Source organism: Bidens hawaiensis, unplaced genomic scaffold (assembly GCF_021521415.1).
Source record: "Bidens hawaiensis isolate Kalapana, Puna unplaced genomic scaffold, B.hawaiensis_p1.1 tig00004364_1, whole genome shotgun sequence".
NCBI classification, from domain to species: domain Eukaryota; kingdom Viridiplantae; phylum Streptophyta; class Magnoliopsida; order Asterales; family Asteraceae; genus Bidens; species Bidens hawaiensis.
In genome coordinates, this window is record NW_027491263.1 from 652,981 (window position 1) to 659,096 (window position 6,116).

Genomic DNA, 6,116 nt, shown 5'->3' on the forward strand with positions numbered 1-6,116 from the left:
TTATTCTCAGGTAGCCGAGGCGGGCGCGCGGTTTAGGAACATGCATTGATTAAAAACACTTTTGTCCTGCAAACTTATTTTTAACGGTTATCTTTGGTTTTATGTCGTCCTGCGTGACGCAACTTTTGATTAAAGGTTTTTACGCTTCCGCATTTAATTACTCGTAAACGTTTTCATGGTTTTGAAACTTTATTTTATGGTTTGATTATAACTGATGATTCCGATCCTGCCAGTTCACACCCTCTGACGGTAAAACCCCGTTAGTGGATTTTGAGGGTGTGACATATATAAAATAAATAATTAATTAATTAAATACACATATATTTTTATTAATTAATAACTTTATCTAGTAATACATAAAGTTTCAAGAAGATATGAATCTGTCATTCATTTCAAAAACATCAACTCAAAATTAAATCACTGAAACAAGCAGTGGCCATCGTCAGTTAGCATCCATCGTCGTCCACCAACCACCACTGCTCCCCATCCCTCTCTGTCACCATTTCAGATGAAGGCTAAACCTTTTTTGTTCGTAAATCTCCATTCCAGATCAAGTTTGTTGCGGCGATGGCCATTCAGATCTGTTGCCAGAATAACTTGTTTATGGTGTCTAGTTCAACAAGGTGATGTCGAACTGAAGTGTGGGGCTTGTGAATGGAGACAATGTTGTGGTGGAGACATGAGGCAATTGTGGCCGACTTTGGATTTTAGATCTAGGGTTAGAGAGATGTAGAGAGAGAAAGAGGCTATGGGATTTGGGAAGGCTGAAGAGCCACGTGATTGAACATTGAAACTTGAAAGACAATAAATCATAAATGGCATAGGGTTATGATAAAATAAAAACTCACTTGAGGTTAGAAAACTATAGAAACTCATTCTTAACCACATATTTTTAATTAAATTTTGAAACTTGTGATCCAAAATTAAAGTTAATAAAAAATGTAAAAGTAAGGTTACATTATCTATCTCATGAAAAATGTTTAAAAGTTTAAAAAAATACAAAACAATTTTTTTTTCTTTTTTCGATGTTCTGTATTGAATGTAACAACATATATTACATATGTAAACAAAAAAACGATGTTACATAAGATTTTCACGTGTTTTCTCAATTTAAATAGGTTTTCATTCTATACATGTCCAAATGTCATTATTCAAATTCAAATATAATAAATAATTAAAAATATTAAATTTAATATTTCGGATATAAAATGAATTTTCGAATATCACAAATTAATATATATATTAAAAAGAAGATTCCATCCTCCCCATAAATTCACTATTCAACTTACATTTAATTTTTTAATATTTTATTAATTATTAATTATAACCACTAATATAACTATAATTTCATTAATAAATATGATGATATATATTTATTTAATTTTACTTTTTATTTCAACTAATTAATATTTTTTACAAACTATATTTTTAAACACTAATTTGGGCAAGTGACTACTTTACATGTTTTGTTTGTCGGTTAAATGATTTTTTTAAACTTTGCTTTCATATATTTTAATAGTTCGTCATTACAATGAACGAAACTTTTTCCATGATTTGAGAATATCTCATCACATGCTTTTATATCCGCGTTTCAATTTGATACCTCCCCTTTAAATATTTTTTTGGCTTACTATTTATGTTTACGAATTTGTGTAGGTACCGTTGATACTAATTGAATTTTTGTTGGTTTGCAGCTATAACGTGCCAGGTTTTTTTTGATTCTGCATATGATAATTTGTTGTATTTTGGCATTGAAAGGTTTATTTATTTTGTTTAGTTACGATTTCGTAACTTGATACAGACTGACTTGCAGCGAGTTTATGGTTTAACGTTTTTTACTTATCTTTTTTTGTTTGATTTAACAGTCCCCTCGCGAAGCACGGGGTCTTAAATCCTAATATATTATTTAAAATGAACTTGAAATATATAATTAACTGATGTTACAAGATAGTGGAACAATAGACACAAACTATGATAAAATAATGAATCAGTATGTGAATTGTTTAGTGTTCAATAATCAATCAACAACTTTCTAAAAGCTAAATTTCCCCACTCCAATATAATTAATCAAAGTAAACCTAACTATGAGATCTTTGAACAATTTCGATGTTATTGAGAATTATAAGTTCACTATTATGTTATAATTTTTTTGCCTCAAATTATATACTGCATCTAATAAAGTATCATTTAAGCTTTATCCTATCTTTGTGTTTTTCTTCTCATAAGTATGAGATATCTTTACTTTGGTAAGGTTCAAACCTCATAATACTTCATGTGTATTAAAGATTCAAAGCTCCAAGATACGCATTTTCTCCTCTAATTATCTAAGATAATCATCATTTTATTTGTATTTGGAGAATTAAATTATCAATATATTGTATAGATGCTTATTTTTTATATAATATATACCTATGTAGATAAAAACAAAACATATGGAGTTTTATAATAATCATATTTAAAAGTTATAAGGGGAAAAAATAACACTTGTTACATGGTGGTCTTCCAAAGACGATCAGTGAAGTGAGATGAGGCCTGAAATCTTATTATTCGGTGATTCGATCAATCATTCAGCCTCAAATACGGCGGATGGGGCAATCTTCTTGCTGCATCACGTTTTCCCGATCCCCATGGCAATTTGATGACTTGGGTTTATTCATTATGAAATGAAATATGATCTATGTTTAGTTATTTATAATTTGCAGGGTTCAACAACCCCTCCTCCTGTGGCTGCTACCGTCTTTCTAGGGGCTAATGATGCAGCACTTCCTTCCAGGTACAACTTGTGAAACCCAACACTTCAGGTATTTATAATAAACGTATTAATATATGCAGGAATGCTCATTACTCCCCCACCAATTGATGAGGAAGGTCGCCTGCAAGATGCAATGTATGCCAACGCTTCTCTTCCAAATTCACTTTTAATGTATGTTTTTCTGACTTACAGATTTGTATATGGAGAAAAAGTAATGACGCTTCCAGAAAGAACAAATGAAGCAGTTGGAGATTATGCAAACGCATGTGTCGAGGTGGCAAAAGAACTCGGTGTTTCTTCTATCAACTTATGGTCAAAGATGCAACAAACGCAGGGCTGGCAGAAAAAGTTCCAAAGGTTAGTGATTTTGCATATGGAATCTTGATTTTTACTACCTAATTTCAACAAGATAAAATGCTTATATGCTTTAGCATGTCAACACAACACGGCCCGTTCTTTATACTAGCCTTGTGTTTGATCTGAATCAAGCTTCATATACCTTAGTGGCAAGATGGGCGGGTGGAGTTACAGACGGGTCAAAACGTGTTCAAGTTAAAATGTATCAACTTTAGTAAAGGTTAAATCGGCTGGGTTGTCTTCAATGTGCTTACTTATGATCTAAAAGTTTGAACAAAGTAGTTTAGGTGATTCCGTGATTGTATGCATCAAAAGTATTATTTAGACGACATTCAAGCCTTTTGACCCGTTTGAGTTGAAACACAACCCAAATCGACCCACTTTATATAAGTAAACTGGTCACGTGGCCACATTTAACTTAATCCAATCCCACATAGGAGAAAATATAGGTTATTTCCCAAAATTACAATATTTGGGAATCATGAAGCTTAGAAATGAAACTGATATTTACTTTTAACATACATGCTAAATTATCGTATATCGTTAAATCCAACGCTTTCTCAACCAGACTGGTCACTGGTGAAATAAAAACCAGATGACGTCATAAATAATTTAAAAATAAATAATATAATTAGTTTAAAACAAATTTAGTACAGTACGGCTTTATCTTTTGGTGTGGATTTGCAGCGTTAACAAAGATTTAAGCCTCGCATAAATGAGATTCTTAGATTTAAATAGTTGGCTTCTCGCTTTTCCTTGTTGGCAAAGTATAATAACTAGTTTTGCAAACTGTGTGTTGGCAGTGATGGACTACACCTAACACAAGATGGCAACAAGCTTGTTTATGAGGAGGTTGTAGAAGTATTTAATGGAGCTGGGCTTTCTGCCCTTGATATGCCTTTTGATTTCCCTCATCACTTGGAAATTGATCCTCAAACCCCTGCTAAGGTTTTCCAAGAAAGAGGCTTGTTGTGAGCTTCACCTTTTTACTAAAACAGTTACTTGTTTTAATGAACTTCTCATGTTAATGACTCTCTTAAATGTAAATGAAATAAAAGAGAAGCAAAATAAGGACAATTGAAATAAAATACGTATGATGATGTTCCTTTTTACATATTTAAAATCATATTAGACGTTCTTCAGTGGACGCTCGTTGAGCCTGCAAACAAGGAACATGTAGGTTTTGCATTTCAAAAGTCCCTAAAAGTCTTTCTGAATTGTGTATAATGCACCCTTAAAAGTTAAGTATTTTTGTTTGTGTATGAAGTCAACAATTGAATATGACAAGGTGTAATGCAAGAACCAGATGTTCATTTCAGTGAAAACCAAGTGTCAACTTTCAGTTCGTGTCTAAAACTGAGCAGATGTTCTGTATATAAAGGTTGAACAATCACAATGTTTCAGTTGGTGGTTGATAGTTAGTAGTTATAACTTATAACTGTTGATGGTTGGACGTGCAATGAATAATGCTTAGCAGAAAAGATCCACTCTAGGTTACCACTAATAGTCCAAACTAAGTAGCAACCCATTGCGTTGCGGCGGCGCACTAAGGCGAATTCGATTGGTATCGGTTAAGTTTGTTATTATTTATTAGACATATTATCAGATTATGATTATGGTTTATTAGTAAGAGCCCATGGGCTCATTAGGTTTATTAGGGTTTGGTTATATTTGTGTGATGCAGCGAAGATGGTATAAAGCCTAGGTTGGCTCTGATTATACCATGTAAAATAAGATGATGGTAAAATACTTTCTTGATTAATATTGTGTAATTCATTACAATAGATAGAGACCGCAATGCAGCCCCTAATTACCTAATGGGCACATGGGCTCATAGTTTAAAAACCTAATATCCAATACCATTATCGCCGACTTTTGTTCGCTACTCACTAAACCACGGTTCCTTCCTATTGTTGCTAACTTTGGTCCGCCGCTCATTGGACTTCGGTCCTTCGCCATGCCGACTACAGGACTACGACCAGTAGCCACGCTACTAGTTGGTTAGATTTCTACCACACCATCGCGCCGCTGCATTGCATGCTTCTTGTATGGGATGTGTCATTGAAGATTACAGCTGGTAAAATCAAGTGAAATACGGATTTGTTGGCAAAAGTCTGGATTTCTGAGTTGATCTAAGACATTAATATAGTGAAATACGGATTTGTTGGCAAAAGTCAAAGTCCTACTGCTTTCGCATATCACTTGTCACACCTTCTTCAAAAAGGTGCCTGGTTGGCACGTGTCTTACCACAGTGTCCAGTACGACCTCCTCGGGCTTGTCCCTTTGTATTAGTCATCTATCTTAACTCTAAGGAAACACAAACGCCATCACTCAAGGAACTATTTAGTATAAGGAAAGTAAGGCTAACAGGTAATAACAGTGGCCAGTTGTGATTAACTGATCATGTTACTTTCCGTGTCCTATACACTTCCCTTTATGAGTCTATTTGTGCTAAGTTCTACTTTTAAACAGTTAATAAATCAAACAATCTATTAATCCTATACCTAACATTCACATACACTTTCTTTAGCAATTGAGCTAACATTATCATACACTATTTAATCATACATTAATACCTTTACCTTTAGAGCTTGCTTGAGTGACACATGGCTATCTTGAACTGACATCTTCTTTCTTGTCTTACTTTAATCCCATTCTATGTTCGAGTATAATCATGTAAGATGCTTAATTCTCTCGAACTTATGCTCTGATACCAACTTGTAAGGCCCTGTTACCGGTGCCTCACTTTGGACGTTGGATTTACTCATAAACACAGTTCTAAATATCAGAGTTAATTAAAACTTTCGCGGATTAATACTAAAGTCAACCATTCATTACATAAGTTATCATTTAAATAATATAAAACATGTCTTTTTGATTCAGACATAAACAACTGAGTCTTTGGATGCCAGCCTCTTTATTTAACTTGCCATGTGTCCCTCTTCAAGTTAGCTGTCTCATCCTACTCACATGCGTGCATACTAAAAGTAAGCTACGCTGAGTGAG

The 6,116-nt window shown here is 33.7% G+C and overlaps 1 pseudogene across 1 annotated transcript; it reads left to right on the forward strand.

Annotated features, from left to right (window-relative positions):
- Nucleotides 1-2,525: 2,525 nt before the first annotated feature.
- On the forward strand, nucleotides 2,526-4,084 carry LOC143626441 (GDSL esterase/lipase At5g62930-like; annotated as a pseudogene). The gene is made up of 4 exons (XR_013152418.1): nucleotides 2,526-2,630; nucleotides 2,703-2,887; nucleotides 2,945-3,109; nucleotides 3,913-4,084. The product of XR_013152418.1 is annotated as a GDSL esterase/lipase At5g62930-like (transcript).
- The last annotated feature ends 2,032 nt before the right edge of the window (nucleotides 4,085-6,116 follow it).